This window comes from Silene latifolia, chromosome 4, assembly GCF_048544455.1.
Source record: "Silene latifolia isolate original U9 population chromosome 4, ASM4854445v1, whole genome shotgun sequence".
NCBI lineage: Eukaryota > Viridiplantae > Streptophyta > Magnoliopsida > Caryophyllales > Caryophyllaceae > Silene > Silene latifolia.
The window spans coordinates 77,197,084-77,220,366 of NC_133529.1; the positions used below are offsets into that span (position 1 = coordinate 77,197,084).

Consider the following 23,283-nt stretch of genomic DNA (forward strand, 5'->3'; position numbering starts at 1 on the left):
TTGTGGTGTTCCGGGTGGAGTAAGTTGTGATATAATACCACGACTTTTCAAGTGTGAATCAAATTCAAGGCTAAGGTATTCACCACCACGGTCGGATCGTAGTGCCTTAATCCTTTTGTTCAATTGGTTCTCTACTTCGTTTTGAAATTCCTTGAATTTCTCAAACGCTTCACTCTTGTGTTTCATTAAATAGATATACCCATATCTACTCAAGTCATCGGTAAAGGTTATAAAGTAGTCATAATTACCACGAGCGGTGATACTCATTGGTCCGCATACATCGGTGTGTATGAGTCCCAATAGCTCACTAGCTCGTGTCCCTTTACCACTAAAAGGATTACGAGTCATTTTGGCAAGTAGGCAATATTCGCATGTACCATATGATTGATAATCAAATGGTGTAATCACATTAGTCGAAATTAATCTTTTGATGCGATTCTCGTTTATGTGACCTAATCGACAATGCCAAATGAACGCTTCACTTGGGTCACTTGATTTGAGTTTCTTTGATTGAATGTTATAAATATCATTCGTCGGATTTGAGGTCTCTAAAATGTAAATGCCATTAATGGAAGAAGCTTGGCCAATAACCAAATCATTCCTAGAAATAGTACAACGATTGTTCTTAATGACAAAACAAAAACCGTCCATGTCTAGCATGGCGATTGAAATAATGTTTTTAGAGAGCGTAGGCACATAAAAACAATTATGCAAATACAACTCAAATCCATTAGGCAAAGCTAAAACATAAGTTCCCTTGGATTCGGCCGCTACCCGAGCTCCATTTCCAAGGCGTAGATCCACATCTCCCTTGCTAAGCCTCTCCACATCTCTTAAACCCTGTAAATGATTACAAAGGTGAGAACCACAACCGGTATCTAGTACCCATGTCGTAGTGGAAGTATAATTTATATCAATAACATAAATTTCTTTAGGAATTGTACCTTTTGGAGTAATGAGTCCCTCCCTTATATTTCACAAATACACGGGACAATTCCTAAGCCAATGTCCCATGCCATAGCAATAATGGCACTCATCATTAACTTGCTTGAAGTTTTTGATTTTATTTCCCTTCTTCTTGAACCTCTTGCCCTTTGAAGCAAGAACTTGATTGCTAGAGCTCCCACTAGCTTTGGCATCTTTATCTTCCAGAGACAAAGACCCTATAGCTTGCATGAGGTAGTCTTCCTGAGACGGACTCACACGAGGTCTAGTAGTAGTGGGTGGTTTAGAAGAGGTGATGAAGTTAAGGTTTCCATCCGAACCTATCCCGAAATGAAGTTCTCTAGTGGTGTCGAAATCATTGTTGGAGCAAATGTCGTCAAGAACATTGTGATAAGAATCAATAGTTATAGGTGCGGTAGCATTTGAAGGATTCATTGTAAAGAACTACAAATATGGAGGAAAAGGAAATATTAACATTTGTCTTTTAAAATCATACTTGTAAAATATTAACAAGATATGAAACATTTATATAGTGACCTCTACCCAACTATAATAAATGATTCCAAGACCCAAATTCATATCGACTTAGGCACGGTAGGGCCGATACATCCTTTATCAATATAACTCGGTGGATTAACGTTTAATCGATTCTACTTTTAGAACTCTTGGTCGATAATATTACATTAACAATTATCTTTAGCCCAAAACACATTCGACAAGGGCACGGTGGGGCCGATACATCCCTTATCAAAAACTTTTGTTGAGTTCAATCCAAATTTCGAATAAATGTGTCCATGATCCAAACCCACATTAACTTGGGCACGGTGTGGCCGATACATCCCTTATCAACATGAATTCGGTGGATAGACATTCATCACCCACTTCCCCTACGTAACAAGGTTTGTACCCCGGTGGGGCCGAGCGCACTCCCTCGCGAAATAGGTTTTCATGGTTTCTACTATTTGGTAAGGCTATGTCTCAATTAATTGTTTTAGCGAGAGGTCATGTCAATTTATTATCTATCACGTTTTAAGTGAACTAAAGCGGTGAACTACGATAATTCTTGTAACACCCCCATTTATTTAAGGGCCTGAACTAGGACTCCTCAGATAAAGAAGGGTGTTACCATCTCGGAAATCCGAGGCAGTAGATAACAAAGGGAAAGATAACAGTACTTTAAATTAAAAAGGTTATAATGTTTACAACGGAAATAACACATGTCTTAAATAAAAATAAAGTCTGACAACTAAACAAAATAAAGGTGAGCTAGCTCTAAGTCAGGTGATCCATGCTCTCTCCCTGCCAGCTCCCAATGTCTCAACAACCTGTCAATCTGCTCCCCATTAAAAGGATCATCACAGGCATACACGAATACACAGGGTCAACCGCGAGGTTGAGTAGGTAATACGATATAATAAAGAATGCAATGCTATGCTCCTCCAATCAACTCCATCACACACATCCCCAAGACGCTTGACCATACCGATCCCCGGTAGACTATATATATCGACCGTAGTCGATCTGCCAGCTCGCAGCTGAGGACACCAGGGCAAGTCCTGCAGAACCCGCCTGGGCCTTAATCACAACAATCTCATCTCCTCCAACTCCAACTCCAATGCAAATGCAATGTATGAAATATATGAAACAAAAATGCTCAACAGGATAAATAAGATAGTCAGGTATGTCATATAATTCCAAACATGTCAACTCTTTATAATCATAAAATTCAATCGTGTATTCCCTACCTCAAATAGCGGTGATAAGCTAATGCAGATCGAAGTATTCCACCGAAATTCGCCACCTATGATATATATATATAGCATAATTAATTCTCTTACTAATCCCGTTCCCATAATCAAAAGTTACTATAAGTAGAAACCTTCCCAATTTAGAAATTACTAAAAATATAAGTTACTCAAAATAGAAAGTTTCCTAAAATGGGAAGTTTCCCAAAGTAGCAATTACCAAAAATAGCAAGTTACTAAAAATAGTAACTTTCCCGAAATAAAATCCCGACTCAAAGGCTAAAATACATTATTCCGTCACCGCTACTTAAAATTAACTTAATAATCAAACTAATAATGTAAATATTAGAAGTATACACATTCCCGACTCATTAAAATAAAACCCGTAACAAAACTAATTCAAAAACAACGCACAACCCGACACACGCGCACCCCCTTTTTCAACCCGTCACAACTCGCCCCTCAACCACCAAACCTCACCGCCGACCACCGGGCTCGACACAGTGTCGGCCCGGCCACCTCCCACCACCACCAACGTGGTCGACCCACGCGGCGTGGGCCGAGCCACCACCACCAAAACCCCCCCGCTGCGTTCTGCCGCCACAAATGACACCAACAGTCCCCTTTCCCAACTCGCCTACCACCACGACACTCCCCTGCCACCTTACCAACCACCACCGTTGACACCACCGTCGCACGGCGACTCTGACACACGTGGCACCACCGATTCGACCTCCCCCGAGTCCACGGTGGTGCCACCCCTTTTCCCTATGTCTGAAACACAAACAAAACCCCCAACCAACCCCGACACCTAAACACCACCACTGCAACCACCACCAAAGAACGACCACCACTCTAACCACCACCACCCGACTCGACTCCACACCAACAACACATCCCACAACCCCACGACGGCCACAACGGTCCTAAAAGACGCATAACACAATACAAAACACGGTGGGGACGTAAATGAAAACGGGAAAGCTTACCTATGACGGCCGTCGACCTGTGCTTTTCCGGCCAGTACAACCACCCTCGACCACTAGCAAAGGCTCCCCTAGGCTCACGGCAGACCCTATTCCCTTCACACTCACTGGCGTGCGTTCGTTGGCTGCGGTTGTTGCTTGAGGCGTGAAAGAAAGAGGGTGATGATGGTGAAGTGTAGAAAATGACGGTATGAAGGGGTTGGGTTTTAAAGTTAGATTAGGGTTTCATTTTAGGGTTTTTGGTAGGGTAAAAGGTAAATAGGTAAGTGGGTAGTAAGTGGGTAAATGGGCTATGACAGCTTGACCCAAAATGTCACTCAATTATAAACCCGACTCATCTTACGATATGATACGATATGAATTAATCGATTACTTTTACGCTACTATTAAATGATAAAACTCGCCCAAACGATAATAAAATACGGGGTATTACAGTCTTCCCCCCTTAAAAAGAACTTCGTCCCGAAGTTCGCTCCCATACCAACATGTCATACGAAATATAAAAGACATCTAGTATAACTAACACGGTTAAACACACAACTAGACTACATAAACACGAAATGTTACATTCTACCCTCCTAAAAAGAAAGTTACGTCCCGTAACTTACCTCAAGTGAACAGATGTGGATAACTCTCTCTCATCGCGGCCTCGGTTTCCCGGGTAGCCTCCCGCTTTATGATTAGACCACAACACTTTCACTAACGCAGTCTCTCCGTGCCTGGTCTTTCTAACCTTCCTGTCCAAGATCTCCTTAGGCGTCTCGATGTAAGTCAACTGCTCGTCCACCTCGACCACATCATGGCTCAAAATGTGCGAAGGGTCACTCATATATCTCCGCAACTGAGAAACATGGAAGACATTATGTACCCTGGCTAAAGCTGGTGGTAAAGCTAGCCGATATGCCACTTCCCCAACTCTATCCAGGATCTCATATGGCCCGATAAACTTCTGGCTCAACTTTCCCCGCTTCCCGAATGTCATCACTCCCCTCATCGGAGATACTCTAAGGAGTACTTTCTCCCCCACCTGGAAAGAAATGTCGCTTCTCCTAGCGTCAGCATAGCTCTTCTGCCGGTCCTGGGCAGCCCTCATCTTCGCCGAATGATCTCGCACTGTTCAACCATCTCTTGAATCATCTCGGTCCCAAAACTACCGCATCGCTCGATCATCCCAACACACGGGACTCCTACACTTCCCGCCATACTGAGCCTCAAATGGAGCCATCCCAATACTAGCGTGGTAACTGTTGTTGTATGAAAACTCAATCAACCCCAGTCTATCCTCCCAAGACCCGCCGAACTCCAAAACACAAGCCCTCAACATGTCCTCGAGAGTCTGAATAGTCCTCTCCGTCTGCCCATCGGTAGCTGGATGAAAAGCGGTGCTCATCTTTAACTGAGTACCCATTAGTAATCGCAACTCTGCCCAGAATTTAGATAGAAACCTGGAGTCTCTATCGGAAATGATGTCCTTGGGTACACCATGCAGCTTCACCACAAACTGAACATAAGCCTTGGCCAACTCAGCTTTACTCCAAGTATCCTTCATGGGGATAAAGGGAGCCGACTTGGTTAGCCTATCCACGATCACCCAAATCATATTGTTACCTTTCTGAGTTCGAGGCAACCCAACAATGAAATCCATGGAAATGCTTTCCCACTTCCACTCTGGCACATCTAGTGGTTGAACCTTCCCTTGCGGTCTCTTATGTTCGCCCTTCACTCTCTGGCATGTCAAGCATCGAGCTACAAACTCAGCAACTTCCCTCTTCATATTCGGCCACCAAAAGGTATTCTTGAGGTCCTTGTATAACTTATCTCCCCCAGGATGAACCGAGTATGGTGTAGCATGAGCCTCGGTAAGAATCTTCCTCTTGACTCCTCATTATCAAGGAACACACCACCGTCCCCCAAACCTCGGACTACCATCGCATGGATAACAAACCCGGAATCAACCCCAACTTCTGCTGTTCTCGTGTCTTTGCGCCACTTCTGAATTCTAGCATCGGCTTTCTGTAGCTCTCTGATCTCCTCATATAACTCCGGCTCAACGGTCAAGTCCCCAAGAATCTCTCCTCTCCGGATCATGTGGATTCCCATCTCCCAGACTCATTATGCAACCTCACCCTAGATCGCACTTTGCTCAAAGCATGGATGGATTTCCTGCTTAACGCATCTGCTACGACATTCGCTTTCCCTTCATGATAAAGTATCTCCATGTCATAGTCGCCAATCAATTCGATCCATCTCCTCTGTCTCATGTTCAACTCCTTTTGTGTGTAAATGTACTTTAAGCTCTTGTGATCGGAAAACACTTTGAAGGTAGCCCCATAAAGATAATGTCGCCATAGTTTGAGCGCAAACACCACTGCCCCCAACTCAAGATCATGAGTAGGGTAATTCTCCTCATAGGTCTTCAATTGTCGAGAAGCGTAAGCGATTACCTTCCCGTTTTGCATCAATACGCACCCCAGACCCTTCTTGGAAGCATCAGTATACACCTCGAAATTATCATTCCCATCTGGTAGAGCAAGTATAGGAGCTGTAGTGAGACGTTCTTTGAGGTTTAGAAACGCCTTCTCACAACTCTCATCCCAAACAAACCTGTTCTCCTTCCGCATTAATGACGTCAAAGGCTTTGCGATCTTTGAGAAGTCCTTGACAAATCTTCGGTAATACCCTGCTAGCCCCAAGAAACTTCGGATCTCACCCACATTCTTAGGACTCTGCCATCTCGTCACTGCCTCGATTTTACTAGGATCAACCGACACCCCTTCCTTGGAAATCACATGTCCCAGAAAAGCAACTTTCTTCAACCAGAACTCGCACTTGCTCAGCTTGGCATATAACTGGTTCTCCTCCAATGTTTTCAAGACTAGCCTCAAATGTTCCTCATGTTCCTCCTCATTCTTGGAGTATACCAGAATATCATCGATGAATACAACCACGAACTTGTCCAGGTAAGGACTGAACACTCGATTCATCAGGTCCATAAACACTGGGCGCATTAGTCAACCCGAATGGCATGACCACGAACTCATAGTGCCCATATCTTGTTCTGAAAGCGGTCTTAGGTATATCCTCGTTCTTAATTCTCAAATGGTGATAACGACCTCAAATCGATCTTAGAGAAAACTCCGGCTCCACTCAATTGATCGAACAAATCATCGATCCTTGGCAAAGGATAACGGTTCTTGATGGTCACATTGTTCAACTCACGGTAATCCACGCAAAGTCTCAAGCTTCCATCTTTCTTCTTGACAAACAACACCGGTGCTCCCCAAGGTGAAACACTAGGCCGTATGTAACCTTTCTCTGCTAGCTCATCCAACTGCTTCTTTAGTTCCTCCATCTCCTTTGGTCCCATGCGGTAAGGTGGTTTAGAAATCGGCCCTGTTCCGGCTTCGGATCAATGGAAAAGTCCACCTCTCTCTTCGGTGGTAACCCTGGAATGTCCTCCGGAAATACACTCTCGAACTCCCTCACCACTGGAATCTCAGACACCTTAGGGGTCTCCGCCCCATTATCCCACATCTGACACAAGATTAATCGATCCCCTTTCCTCGACTCGACTTTAGGGTATTAATGAGATATGAATTTGACTCTTGGCTTGACCACATACCCCTTATAAGACACCCTAGTTCCCTTAGGTCCCCTCAAAGAGATTTTCTTCGATAGCGGTCGATAAAAGCCTTGTACTTCCCTAACCAGTCCATCCCCATAATCACCTCAAAACCCCCCAAAGGAAACTCTATAAGGTCACCGTGAAACACAACCTCTCCGATCTGGATTGGTACCCCAGTGTAGACTCTATCACAAGACACCGACTCCCCGAAGGTACCACTACCGAATCAAAAATTCTATCATATGACTTAAGATTTAAGACTCGGCATGCTCATGCAGATATAAAAGAATGTGTAGCTCCGGAATCAAACAACACAAAGGTGGGTTTAGAGTTAACGGGAAAAGTACCGTCACAACATGTGCATCCTCCTTTCGCTTCCTTCCCCATGGCAAAGAGCTTGCCCTGGACTTAGCTCCGGATCGACTCGATGAAGCGGTATTGGTTTGCTTGTTCCCCTCGTTCGGTTCCTCCGGAAATTACCACCCCATTTGGACTGGTTCGGTTTTTGGCTACGGTTCGGTAGTTGTTGTAGCTTCCTTGGTAACTGTTACTTGCCCCAGATCGGGCACCTCCCCATAGCCAGTGTTAGGAGTACGGTAGCTGCTGTATCCTGATCCCACTGTCCGAGACCCACTGAACCCAGATGTAGGTGTCCGGAAGCCCCCAGATTGGTTTCCTCCGAACTTCTAAGCACTCAAACTTCCCGTGTCCCGACTTCCCACACCGAAACAAGTGATCCCGGACGCATCACCTCCAAGACTAGCACCTCTGAAACCGCCTCGCTCCGCTTTGGTTCCTCATCCCCGGGAGCACTATTGGTGGAGTATCCACCGAACTTGCCCTGATTCGGCTTCTTGGCCCCGTATTATCACCGACGTTTCGACTTCCTCTTCTCGGCTTTTCCTTTCTTATCCTCTTTGATCCGCTCGGAGAGTCTTTCAGCACACAGCTCTCGGGTAGATGTCCTGAACGGTGGTAGGTGGAGCGCCGTGAGTCTCTTTTTGATATCCACCGTCAAACCCCTCTCAAACCTCATAGCCTTGACATGGTCTCGTTCTTTGCAAATTCATCGATGTATGATGCCAACAGTCGGAACTTCCTATGGTATGTTTCCACTGTCATGTCCTCTGTCATCTTAAACGTATCAAATTCCTCCCTCGCCTTAGCTTTCTGAACTCGGCATGAACGATCCGTTAATATCACTTGAAATTCTAACCAAGACACGTATCCTTCCTCAATGTCCCAAAGCAACATGTCGAATCTCCGCCTTGTTCCTATTCCACCACTCCCAGTGTAGCCCCGAGGTAGTGTGCGGCTTGGTCTACTTGTAGCTCTTCGGGACAAGCTATCAGCTCGAATAGGTTGGTGAACTCCCGACACCAATCTCCCAGCAAGTGAGGTTCCCCCTCTCCGGTGAAGATGGTAGGGTTATGCCTCGCCACTATTGTACTCATCTTAGCAGGGTCCATTCTTTTGGCCTTTAGGGCCTCATTCTCAGCCAGTAGCCGGTCTAACTCTTCCTGGGTGATGTTTACAGCCGTGTTCCTTCTTGGAGGCATGACTACAAGAGAATTTAGGAATTAGCTGCAACACAAAACACTTTGGCAATTCTAGCCAATTCTTTACTCTTATCTTACTTGTCTATCTAGCATGGCTTAGGGATCACATAACCGCATATCACTAGACATAGCCTTCTGACACAACTTTATAGATGTATAAGTATAAATCAACCTTAAACATGCAAAGTATTATGCCACACCCTCCTATCAACTCTTTATGCAACAATTATCATATCAATCAATTAATACCTAGGCAATAATATATGGAGTTATGCTCAGTATCATGCAACTTCTCTACCCTTCCTCTCATATGCACTCAGGGTTCCGGGTCAAACCGAGAGGGCCAATGGTTCGGTGTGAGGGGGCCCCTAACTCATCCCTTACCTTTAGTGTGCTCCTAACATTTTGTCCGGGGTTCATTTTATTTAGACTCTTCCTATATTCATTGGATTCATTGGTTTAGGCACGAAGATCGTTCGCTCGATACCACTTTGTAACACCCCCATTTATTTAAGGGCCTGAACTAGGACTCCTCGGATAAAGAAGGGTGTTACCATCTCGGAAATCCGAGGCAAGTAGATAACAAAGGGAAAGATAACAAGACTTTAAATTAAAAAGGTTATAATGTTTACAACGGAAATAACACATGTCTTAAATAAAAATAAAGTCTGACAACTAAACAAAATAAAGGTGAGCTAGCTCTAAGTCAGGTGATCCATGCTCTCTCCCCGCCGGCTCCCAATGTCTCAACAACTTTGTCAATCGCTCCCCATTAAAAGGATCATCACAGGCATACACGAATACACAGGGTCAACCGCGAGGTTGAGTAGGTAATACGATATAATAAAGAATGCAATGCTATGCTCCTCCAATCAACTCCATCACACACATCCCCAAGACGCCCAACCATACCGATCCCGGTAGACTATATATATCGACCGTAGTCGATCCGCCCGCTCGCGGCGGAGGACACCAGGGCAAGTCTGCAGAACCCGCCTGGGCCTTAATCACAACAATCTCATCTCCTCCAACTCCAACTCCAATGCAAATGCAATGTATGAAATATATGAAACAAAAATGCTCAACAGGATAAATAAGATAGTCATGTATGTCATATAATTCCAAATATGTCAACTCTTTATAATCATAAAATTCAATCAGTGTATTCCCCTACCTCAAATAGCGGTGATAAGCTAACTGCAGATCAGAAGTATTCCACCCGAAATTCGCCACCTATGATATATATATAGCATAATTAATTCTCTTACTTATCCCGTTCCCATAATCAAAAGTTACTATAAGTAGAAACCTTCCCAATTTAGAAATTACTAAAAATATAAGTTACTCAAAATAGAAAGTTTCCTAAAATGGGAAGTTTCCCAAAGTAGCAATTACCAAAAATAGCAAGTTACTAAAAATAGTAACTTTCCCGAAATAAAATCCCGACTCAAAGGCTAAAATACATTATTCCGTCACCGCTACTTAAAATTAACTTAATAATCAAACTAATAATGTAAATATTAGAAGTATACACATTCCCGACTCATTAAAATAAAACCCGTAACAAAACTAATTCAAAAACAACGCACAACCCGACACACGCGCACCCCCTTTTTCAACCCGTCACAACTCGCCCCTCAACCACCAAACCTCACCGCCGACCACCAGGCCTCGACACTGGTCCGGCCCGGCCACCTCCCACCACCACCAACGTGGTCGACCCACGCGGCGGTCGAGCCACCACCACCAAAACCCCCGCTGCGTTCCCGCCGCCACAAATGACACCAACGGTCCCCTTTCCCAACTCGCCTACCACCACGACACTCCCCTGCCACCTTACCAACCACCACCGTTGACACCACCGTCGCACGGCGACTCTGACACACGTGGCACCACCGATTCGACCTCCCCGAGTCCACGGTGGTGCCACCCCTTTACCCTATGTCCGAAACACAAACAAAACCCCAACCAACCCCGACACCTAAACACCACCACCGCAACCACCACCAAAGAACGACCACCACTCTAACCACCACCACCCGACTCGACTCCACACCAACAACACATCCCACAACCCCACGACACCCACAACGGTCCCTAAAAGACGCATAACACAATACAAAACAAAGGGGGACGGATAAATGAAAACGGAAAGCTTACCTATGACGGCCGTCGACCCGTGCTTTTCGGCCCAAGACAACCACCCTCGACCACTAGCAAAGGCTCCCCTAGGCTCACGGCGGACTTATTCCCTCCACACTCACCGGGCGTGCGTTCGTTGGTGCGGTTGTTGCTTGAGGCGTGAAAGAAAGAGGGTGATGATGGTGAAGTGTAGAAAATGACGGTATGAAGGGGTTGGGTTTTAAAGTTAGATTAGGGTTTCATTTTAGGGTTTTTGGTAGGGTAAAAGGTAAATGGGTAAGTGGGTAGTAAGTGGGTAAATGGGCTATGACAGCTTGACCCAAAATGTAACTCAATTGTAAACCCGACTCATCTTACGATATGATACGATATGAATTAATCGATTACTTTTACGCTACTATTAAATGATAAAACTCGCCCAAACGATAATAAAATACGGGGTATTACAATTCTAATTGACACGGTCGATAAACTCGATAAAATGACAATGCATGTTTAGTTATGGCGATTTAGCAATGCATGTGACATAAAATAAAATGCAAGCATAAAAGTAAATAAATCCTAGTATGGCCTTTCCTAAAATAGAAAAACTCTTTAACTATTACATATTCGGAAACCAACTCCATTGGTCCCTTGAACTTCGGTTGTGGCACGCATCTCGAGGTAACACTGTCTTTATGTATCGCCATTCTTGAAGAAATCCGTCTTTAGGAACTCCGGAATGAATAAAATTACATAATAAATTACATAATTCCTATTATACATTTGTAACTAAAATAAAATAAATCTGTTAAATTACAAAACGGTGATACGAGATCACAATAAAAATTACAACCGAATCGATATTCCCATACATTTCGGGAAATACCAATTAAAATCTAAGGCCATACTAAGTAAAATTACATAATTCAAAATTACATAAATTAAAATTATGACAATCATAAAGGAAAAATGCAATATTATAATATGTATGAACATGCTTCATTTTATGCTAAATCGCCTTTAATTTTAATTTATGTATTATAATGCTGCATTGAGCATGTTCATACATATTATAATGCTGCATTTTCTTTATGATTGTCATAATTTTAATTTATGTAATTTTGAATTATGTAATTTTACTTAGTATGGCCTTAGATTTTAATTGGTATTTCCCGAAATGTATGGGAATATCGATTCGGTTGTAATTTTATTGTGATCTCGTATCACCGTTTTGTAATTTAATAGATTTATTTTATTTTAGTTACAAATGTATAATAGGAATTATGTAATTTATTATGTAATTTTATTCATTCCGGAGTTCCTAAAGACGGATTTCTTCAAGAATGGCGATACATAAAGACGGTGTTACCTCGAGATGCGTGCCACAACCGAAGTTCAAGGGACCAATGGAGTTGGTTTCCGAATATGTAATAGTTAAAGAGTTTTTCTATTTTAGGAAAGGCCATACTAGGATTTATTTACTTTTATGCTTGCATTTTATTTTATGTCACATGCATTGCTAAATCGCCATAACTAAACATGCATTGTCATTTTATCGAGTTTATCGACCGTGTCAATTAGAATTATCGTAGTTCACCGCTTTAGTTCACTTAAAATGTGATAGATAATAAATTGACATGACCTCTCGCTAAAACAATTAATTGAGACATAGCCTTACCAAATAGTAGAAACCATGAAAACCTATTTCGCGAGGGAGTGCGCTCGGCCCCACCGGGGTACAAACCTTGTTACGTAGGGGAAGTGGGTGATGAATGTCTATCCACCGAATTCATGTTGATAAGGGATGTATCGGCCACACCGTGCCCAAGTTAATGTGGGTTTGGATCATGGACACATTTATTCGAAATTTGGATTGAACTCAACAAAAGTTTTTGATAAGGGATGTATCGGCCCCACCGTGCCCTTGTCGAATGTGTTTTGGGCTAAAGATAATTGTTAATGTAATATTATCGACCAAGAGTTTTAAAAGTAGAATCGATTAAACGTTAATCCACCGAGTTATATTGATAAAGGATGTATCGGCCCCACCGTGCCTAAGTCGATATGAATTTGGGTCTTGGAATCATTTATTATAGTTGGGTAGAGGTCACTATATAAATGTTTCATATCTTGTTAATATTTTACAAGTATGATTTTAAAAGACAAATGTTAATATTTCCTTTTCCTCCATATTTGTAGTTCTTTACAATGAATCCTTCAAATGCTACCGCACCTATAACTATTGATTCTTATCACAATGTTCTTGACGACATTTGCTCCAACAATGATTTCGACACCACTAGAGAACTTCATTTCGGGATAGGTTCGGATGGAAACCTTAACTTCATCACCTCTTCTAAACCACCCACTACTACTAGACCTCGTGTGAGTCCGTCTCAGGAAGACTACCCACTACTACAAAAATGGACGTAATGCAACATTTCGGTAGCAACACTTTATATTTACGTTGCAATTTTGAGTTAATTATGCAACGCTTTATTCAAAAATGTTGCTTTTACTTATATAGGGCATCACTTTAAGAAAAGTGTTGCATTGTACTACTATAAGTGCAACATTTCGAAACAAGCGTTGTATTTTGTCGCAACACTTTGAGCAACACTAGTGTTACTTCTATGAGAATTTTTCATTTACCGCCCTACTAATTGTAAAAGTGAAAATTAGGCGGCATTCTTAAGTTTTGGGAATACTAACCATCAAAGAGGGCATAAAAAAAATAATAAAATATTCTCTTATTCTCTACCAACAGTATGTTTCTTCTGTAAAAAAAATAATAAAATATTCTCTTATTCTCTACCAAGTACCAACCTTAATTATTCACATCGGTTATAAAAACAAAACAATGTAACTTTTATTTTATTTTTCTATTTACATCAGTTATACTACAATCGACGTTAATTTATTTAGATTAAACTTATATTGCATCGGTTTCTTACTTTCTTAATGAACCGATGTAACGGAATTCCGATCCAATACATACACAATATCACATTAGGAAAAATAATAAACCCTTCCCCTCCCCCTCGAAACCCCTTACCCTCCTCGCATACCGTCCACAGTCGCCCTCCACCGTCTGTCTACCACCATCGACGACCACAGTCGCACGCCGCCGCCTTTCACCACAGTCACTATTCACCATTATAAACCCTTCGCGAATTTGCCTTCAACTGTTAGATAGGGTTCACTCTTCTCCGCTGTCTTCACCACCACCCGCCACCGCAGCGATTACTCTTCCTCCGCCACTGATTTTCATCTCATCTGGTTGTCCTTTCCTTGCCATCACATTTTGAAGGATTAATCTACTTGAGGTGCGTAATTTATGTATTTCCGTTTGGTTGTTGTCTTTAATTTGCTGTTATCCAGGCTAATTAATTATGCCTATACTTATTTGATGAATAGTCTCAATGAGTTTTGAGAAATTCGTTGGGTTTCAATGGCTGTTTGGTCCAGTGCAGGTATGCGAAGACTTTAATTAGGGTTTTTTGATTTCGAAATTGGAGGAAGTTGATATACACGACTAGCGCTCTTATTCTCTGGGATATTGAATCTAATTGCTACTACTGTGGTTTAATAGATTTGAGTTTTTGTTATCTGCAGATTGTGGACAAACATGGCGATTTTCGAAAATTTCCTTATGTATGTTGCTTCCTTGGAGTTTTGAATGAGAGGTAGTGGTTGCAATTGCTCATTTTCTCTTCATCACCTTTTTTACTCTCCTTCCCAGCTACACTTTTACTTGGAAATTGCCTTCTTTTACTACACCTTTTGCTTTTTATTATTAATCGTTTTATTGTTAAGGCCCTCAACTATATCATCATAGAGCCCTGAGCTGTAAACTAATGCAGGTAGTTATTATCATCATAGGTTTATGTCGACTAATATTGGGGAAGGAGTTGATAAAGTCGGGTACTTGAGTGATGCTGCTGAGGCTATAACTGATGTATCTACGGAGGTGATAGCTTCCCAAGCTCTGGTTTTGAGTGAAGTTGCAATTGCGGCCAGATTCGCGTTTCTGTTCTTTGCCTTGCAATATGTGATCGATAGCGTACATTATTTTACTAGATTGGGTTCGTCATAAATGCTCTAAAATACACTTCTCTGGTTGTGTATTAATCGGTTTAAAAGTTTTAAGCTTTTAAACGGCCGATTGAGTTTTGTCGCATTTTAGGGCGGCGTCGATAGCTCTTACCACGATCGATCCGTGGGGTTTGATCCCTCTTTTCCTCAATCTGTTCAAATCGACCTCTAAATTGGCGGTATGGAGCATTTCGGAAACGTTATAATTTATGCTAATTTTTCTTGGAAAACTAATCGAGCCCTTTGTGTATTTATTGTCTGTTTGTGGTAGCATTTTCTTGATTTAAAAATTGTGAATGCTTTATGGGTGATTGTTTTGTAGCTAACATAACTAGACTAACATTACTTTGGATCTCTTTTAGTAGCAGATGGAGAGTTTTCTTTATGTCAGTGAACACTCGGCCATTCCTCTCGGATCAAATGTCTGTAAACTAATGCGGCCAGGCTACATCCAAACCATTTGTTTCTCCAATGCTTTTTAGCATACCTCCTGTTAGACCACACAAGTCCCAAAGTTGTTTACAGAGTTTTTCAATGCTATGTATAACCTGCTTAGGCAATAAGAGACTGGTGCACCAAAAGTTCTCCAGCTAGGTGTATAATCAAAGTGTTTAGGCTCTATAAATATTCATCTTGTACTTGTTCTAATTAGCTGGGTGTTCTTACGGTGTATATAGAGCAATGAGCTTTTGAGGAACTGTTGAAATGCGTGTTCATTTTATATTTCCCTTGTTATTTGTTTGATTTTCCGTTTCAATTCAGTGGTTGTTTGATCTATGATTTCTTTATCAAAATGATGTAGAGTTTGTGGATGAGAGTCACATCTAGAAAGGCGATGGTGAAGACATTTTAAAGGAGTATAAAAGCCAAATAAGGCAGAATCGGTGTTCGTTTACCTTTGTTAAGTTCATAAAATAACTCCATCTCTCATCACATCTAGAAAGACGATTGTGTAAATGATGTGGGCAGGTGCGAAAAGAGATTAGGACCAGACAAGAAGAGATTTGAGGATTTAGCATTTCTGAATTCGGCGCAAAGTGTGGTGTGTTTGATATGATCCTCTATTAGTAAGCTTATGTTTTATCCTTTTATCTCTAGCGAAAAAGTTAAGCAAAGTCAATTGACATGGTTTTATATGACTTGGTTTTACTAGACACCAGATAACGTATATGATTGCACCTGCATTGGGATTGAAGCATTGAAGTAAATTAGCTATCCTATTCTGGTATTTGCTTCATTTTCTCTGACCGTATTTGTGACTCAACATGGAAGTTAAAGCAATATATTAATCTGTAAAATGTCGATAGTAGATTTGGGTTTGCTTACAGAAACTAGGAGTAATACCTAATTTATCTACGCGTCATATTTAGTATGGAGTGAATCATTTTTGTGATCATAAGCTGGACTAGACTCTGTAGGGTATGTAATAGAACTCTCTAACTTAGATTTATAATTTAGATTGATTATGCTCTTTAGCGAATTTGGTTTAGCACTCTTCATGATTGGTAGACACTGGTTATCCTTCTGGTATTGTAGTTTCTAGACTGACTGTAATTTCAAATTAGTCTTGGTTTGTTATGTTCTTAGATGAAACTTGAGTTAGAGTTTCTTCCATAAAGTTCCATTTAATTAAGTTGTATAAGGAACTTCTGACACCAAGAGATGTCTCACTTTGTTCTTGTACACTATGAATGTGATCTGAATATCTGATTCTTTTTCTCACTTGCCATTTTTCAGCATTTCGGGCAGTGGAAACGGTTGATTCGTTGACTCATTGTCAAGGAGAAGAGGGCTTGAACTTTGGCTTTTGTCTGGATTAGCTGCTAGCTGCTGGTGCTGATCAGTATATACTCTTTTTTTTTGAGTTTAGGTAAACAACTCTGCAAGTAAGTTATGTAATAACTTGGCGGTTCATATCCCAACTAGTATCTTCAAAACATGTGCATATTTGTAATTTGGAGTATTTATTTATAAATTATGGTAGCAAATGCAGCTGTTTCCCTTAGAAATTCAATTACGCCGAGTATAGCTGCCTTTGGTATGAACTGTGCCTTGAACTGCCTTTGGTATAAACTGTGCCTTGAACTGTCTTTGGTATGAACTGTGCCTTTTGCTGCCTTTGCTACCATTTTCTTGTTTGTAGTGATTGGTAAGGAGCCTTTACAGTCATATGATGGCAATGTTTGTCCAATACGTAGATTTGGTGCCGATTTGGTGCGCAAACTGGCTGATCTTGTTTAATATATATGATTGAGGTGTTGAGTAGCAAACTGAACCAATTACGCCTAGTTAACTCACTAATAGACTAAGATTATGGATAGTGCTCCTGTATGTTGGTGCATATGTATGCTGATCTTGCTGCCGATATGCAAGCATCATAAATTATATGTTGTTCTATATATCTCCATGAATTTAGGAACTTTTGCATTTGTCTTCATCTTGTGTATCCACTCTCGATCTTCTCTGGAAATTTGAGCACATAATCATGTTTACATTTGTCCCATAACCAATGCTGCCTGTACTCCTTTTTGGTACCCAAGGAATCTCCAGTTAGTTTGCTCACAGGGAATCTCCAGTTAGTTTCCTGGTTCAGGCACGCACTGAACAACTCTCTTGTTATAAGCACACTCAAAGTAGATGTGAGATATACATTCCTCAGCTTGCCCACAAGTTACGCGTGGAAGCTATGAGCGTGCTGTCTATCATATATGGCTGGACAGGCCTACCTTTGCAGATCAAACTCAAACGTTTCACATAGGCTACACCTTGTGTACAATCACGTACTCTATTTTCTGCACGTCCTTGTTAATTAGTTGTTCTTTAATGCATTATTTATTATTTCGTGATAATTAAGTGTGACGTATCATCTATGCCTATTGAGCCTTTGAATCCTCAAATCTAATAATGTTCTATTTTTTATGTTACAGGTTGCATTTGAGGTATTAATAATGATGACGGGTTGATTTTTTGTCCGGTTGGCAACATATATATGCTTACAATACAAGAATGAAGACTTATAATTAGTAGCTTTCAAATAGTCGTTAAGAATTATTATTTGTTCTATTTAAACATTTGTTATATTTGTTTTAGTTAAATAATTGAACATTTGCGATCGAAGTTCTACTTTTGATCCTTTTTTGAAATGTAATTGACATATATTTTTGAGACTGAATCAATTGAATGCACAATTAGAGAGAATTACAATTGTTGCGTGCCTTACAAGTCCTTATGTCGTTGCACTTTATTAAGTGTTGTTTTTGAATAAATTAGTGTTGCATTTGTTTATTATAAGTGTTGTTTTGGGACGTAACCAGTGTTGCGTTTCCAAAATAAAAATGTTGCATTAATTTCATATAAGTGTTGCTTATCAACATGAAAAGTATTGCATTAGTTCAGGAAGTGTTGCTTTTTTTACATAAGAAATGTTGCATTAGAAGATAAAAAATGTTGCCTTTGCAATTGAAAAAGCGTTGCATAAACATGACCAATGCAACACTATTCAAAAGTGTTGCTTCAGATTAAAAAGTGTTGCATTAAGCGTTGCAATGACCTAATGCAACAAGACCTGATGTAGCACTTGATTAAGTGTTGCATAAACTCTATTGCAACATTTATATGACATTATGCAACAATAGCAAAGTGTTGCTATAGAATCTAAATGTAGTAGTGACCTCATGCAAGCTATAGGGTCTTTGTCTCTGGAAGATAAAGATGCCAAAGCTAGTGGGAGCTCTAGCAATCAAGTTCTTGCTTCAAAGGGCAAGAGGTTCAAGAAGAAGGGAAAGAAAATCAAAAACTTCAAGCAAGTTAATGATGAGTGCCATTATTGCTATGGCATGGGACATTGGCTTAGGAATTGTCCCGTGTATTTGCGAAATATAAGGGAGGGACTCATTACTCCAAAAGGTACAATTCCTAAAGAAATTTATGTTATTGATATAAATTATACTTCCACTACGACATGGGTACTAGATACCGGTTGTGGTTCTCACCTTTGTAATCATTTACAGGGTTTAAGAGATGTGGAGAGGCTTAGCAAGGGAGATGTGGATCTACGCCTTGGAAATGGAGCTCGGGTAGCGGCCGAATCAAAAGGAACTTATGTTTTAGCTTTGCCTAATGGATTTGAGTTGTATTTGCATAATTGTTTTTATGTGCCTACGCTCTCTAAAAACATTATTTCAATCGCCATGCTATACATGGACGGTTTTTGTTTTGTCATTAAGAACAATCGTTGTACTATTTCCAGGAATGATTTGGTTATGGGCCAAGCTTCTTCCATTAATGGCATTTACATTTTAGAGACCTCAAATCCGACGAATGATATTTATAACATTCAATCAAAGAAACTCAAATCAAGTGACCCAAGTGAAGCGTTCATTTGGCATTGTCGATTAGGTCACATAAACGAGAATCGCATCAAAAGATTAATTTCGACTAATGTGATTACACCATTTGATTATTAATCATATGGTACATGCGAATATTGCCTACTTGGCAAAATGACTCGTAATCCTTTTAGTGGTAAAGGGACACGAGCTAGTGAGCTATTGGGACTCATACACACCGATGTATGCGGACCAATGAGTATCACCGCTCGTGGTAATTATGACTACTTTATAACCTTTACCGATAACTTGAGTAGATATGGGTATATCTATTTAATGAAACACAAGAGTGAAGCGTTTGAGAAATTCAAGGAATTTCAAAACGAAGTAGAGAACCAATTGAACAAAAGGATTAAGGCACTACGATCCGACCGTGGTGGTGAATACCTTAGCCTTGAATTTGATTCACACTTGAAAAGTCGTGGTATTATATCACAACTTACTCCACCCGGAACACCACAACTTAATGGTGTTGCCGAAAGGAGAAATCGAACCTTACTTGATATGGTTCGATCCATGATGAGTCAAACCGAGTTACCGAACTCGTTTTGGGGATTTGCGATACAAACCGCAATTCGATCTTTGAACAATAGTCCCACAAAGTCCACTGAAAAGACTCCATGTGAGATGTGGACGGGTAAGATCCCGAATATATCCTATATGAAGATTTGGGGATGTGATGCTTACGTCAAAACTAAGAACGACAACAAGCTTGCCCCAAGATCCGAAAAATGCATCTTTGTAGGTTACCCCTCGACCTCTCGAGGATACTACTTCTACAAACCTCAAGAAAACAAAGTGTTTGTGTCTTGTGAGGCTGTCTTCTTAGAAAGAGAATTTATTTCTAAGAGACAGAGTGGGAGAAATTTTGAACTTGATGAAGTTCAAGAGCCACAAAACGAGGTAGAGACGCAAGAAGATGTTCCTTCGTCGTCTAACGCGGTTGTACCTCCTCCACTAAGAAGGACGGGCCGAGTAATTCGCCATCCCGATCGATATGTGGGACTTATCGAGGAAGATGGAACACTCGATGTATTGCTTATGGAAAGTGATGAGCCCGCCACCTACAAGGCCGCAATCTCTAGTCCAAATTCCTCCTTATGGCTTGAAGCCATGAAGTCCGAAATGGATTCTATGCATGAAAACCAAGTTTGGGACTTGGTAGATTTGCCTAAAGGGGCAAGACCCCTCCAATGCAAATGGATATTCAAGGTCAAGAATGGCATAGAAGGACATGACGATGTCTACAAAGCTAGGCTAGTGGCAAAGGGATTTACCCAAGTCCAAGGTCTCCATTATGATGAGACCTTCGCCCCCGTAGCCATGCTAAGATCCATACGGATTTTGTTAGCGATCGCCGCATTTCATGATTATGAAATATGGCAAATGGATGTCAAAACCGCTTTTCTAAATGGGCATTTAGAAGAGGAGGTGTACATGATACAACCCGAAGGTTTTGTTGATTCTAAAAATCCTAACAAAGTGTGCAAACTTAAGAGATCCATTTATGGTCTTAAGCAAGCATCTAGAAGTTGGAATCATCGATTCAATCATGTTATAAAGGAAAATGGTTTCACTCGAAGTGTTGAGGAACCATATTTATACATGAAATTCAGTGGGAGCAATGTTGTGTTCCTAATCTTGTATGTCGATGACATACTACTCATTGGAAATGATATTCCAATGTTGTCTTCTGTTAAGAAGTGGTTAGGTAACCACTTCCAAATGAAGGATTTAGGAGAGGCACAACGCATATTAGGTATCCGGATCTATAGAGATAGATCCAAGAGGATATTGGCACTAAGTCAAGAGTCTTATGTCGATAAGATTCTTCGACGGTTCAGCATGGACAAATCCAAAAGGGGTTTGTTACCTATGGTAACCGGGACGATATTGAGCAAGACTCAATGTCCCTCCGAACCCCATGATGTTGAACGCATGAAGTTGATCCCTTATGCTTCCGCTGTCGGATCAATCATGTATGCCATGATATGTACACGCCCTGATGTCTCGTATGCCTTGAGCATGACGAGTAGATATCAAGGAAATCCAGGTGAGAGTCACTGGATTGCTGTCAAGAACATCCTTAAGTACTTAAGAAGAACTAAGGACTCTATCCTAGTGTTTGGAGGCGATACTGAGTTGCGTGTTAATGGATACACGGACTCAAGTTTCCAAACAGATAGAGATGACATGAAATCACAAGCTGGTTTTGTTTTCATGCTCAATGGTGGTGCCGTTAGCTGGAGAAGCTTCAAGGAAGCTGTAACCGCGGATTCTACAACGGAGGCTGAGTACATAGCAGCATCAGAAGCTGCCAAGGAAGCTGTGTGGATCAGGCAATTCACGGAAGGTCTAAAAGTAGTACCTACCGCCAATGCCGCCAATGATCCCATCACTCTCTATTGTGATAATAGTGGGACGATCTTCCAAGCTAAAGAGCCAAAGTCTAGTAATAGATCTAGACATGTACTTAGAAAATATCATGTAATAAGGGATTTTATTGAAAGGAAGGAAATTGCGATTTGTAAGGTTGGGACGGATGACAACATAGCCGATCCGCTCACCAAGCCTTTATCGCAGGCTAAGCATGATGGACATGTTACGTCCATGGGACTTAAACGTGTACCAAATTTTTGTTAGATTTTGAAATGAAATAAAAGTATTGTTTTTGTTCATGTTCATAATCACATTTGTCTTTTATCTTTAATTTATACATTGTTATATCCAAACGGGTTGTAGTGACAATTGAACCCCGTTAAAGTGAACTCGGATTAACATAGTATTTGCCCATAGTCACTTGTATGAGGTGACGTCTCGAAGTGACTAGAGTGTGAGGCGATTGATGGCAAGTTCAAGTGCCATAGAGTCATGTGAGATGACTAGTCGATCACATAGACAGACTGTTAGGAACATTTTGTCGGGCCTAATGACCGCTTATAGAGTTCTGGCAAATTTATATAGCCTGGTCGTGGCGAGAGCTACTATAGTATTCAAATGAGTCGATTCTTTTGACTAAAGACTATTCACCTAAGATGGCACAGTTTCAGATTAACTTTGATTTGTGTTACTACGACCTTCGTAAATGGGGTCAAATGGGCATATTTTGGGTTATGATGGCTGTGGCTAGTCGAAGGGAATGAGTGCGATAGGAATTGTCCACCCCTAGTCAGGGTTATAACAATATCTCAGGGCCACTCGAGGAGTAATGAACTGGAAATGCGTGGCCACGCTCGGAAGAAATCCAGAGTGGATAAATCCGGCCAAAACAGTTATTCTCCAGATCGAGGAAACCACTCTCGATATGATCACTTGCAAGTACGACTTGAAAGACACCTTGCATTGAGTGGGAGATAGTAATAGGACAAGAGAATTGGTGACGCACACTTGTCGAGGACAAGTGGGAGATTGTTGGGAAATGTGTCCTCAACAATAGTGCGATTACATGATTTAAATATCATTATTAAATCTCATTTTAAAGAATACAATTGGGAAGTATTTTTACTGTCAACTGGTCAACATATATCGGTAATGATTGGCTGACTAGAGTTTGACATTACTGTCGTGTGACGGTGGTGATCAGTTGACCCCCTAGGTCATACCTATAGGGCAACACTCTTAATTGATCATTTAATTAATTGTATAATGTTACGAGTTAATTAAATTACTTGAAAAATTGACGGACGATTTTGGAAGTAAAATTTACGTATCAAATTGAAATGTGATTAAATGAGATACGGTCTGAGTAATCGAATTGTATCATTACTCGGATGAAATTATTGCTTAAAGAAACAATTGAATTGAATGAATTATTAT

At 41.0% G+C, this 23,283-nt stretch overlaps 2 long non-coding RNA genes across 2 annotated transcripts; both read left to right on the forward strand.

Annotated features, from left to right (window-relative positions):
• The first annotated feature begins 13,963 nt into the window (after positions 1 to 13,963).
• Positions 13,964 to 14,994, forward strand: LOC141652304 (uncharacterized). The gene is made up of 3 exons (XR_012547122.1): positions 13,964 to 14,310; positions 14,600 to 14,670; positions 14,867 to 14,994. It is a non-coding gene; the product is annotated as an uncharacterized LOC141652304 (long non-coding RNA).
• A 978-nt stretch (positions 14,995 to 15,972) lies between these two features.
• LOC141652305 (uncharacterized) lies at positions 15,973 to 17,075 on the forward strand. The gene is made up of 3 exons (XR_012547123.1): positions 15,973 to 16,121; positions 16,233 to 16,304; positions 16,817 to 17,075. It is a non-coding gene; the product is annotated as an uncharacterized LOC141652305 (long non-coding RNA).
• The last annotated feature ends 6,208 nt before the right edge of the window (positions 17,076 to 23,283 follow it).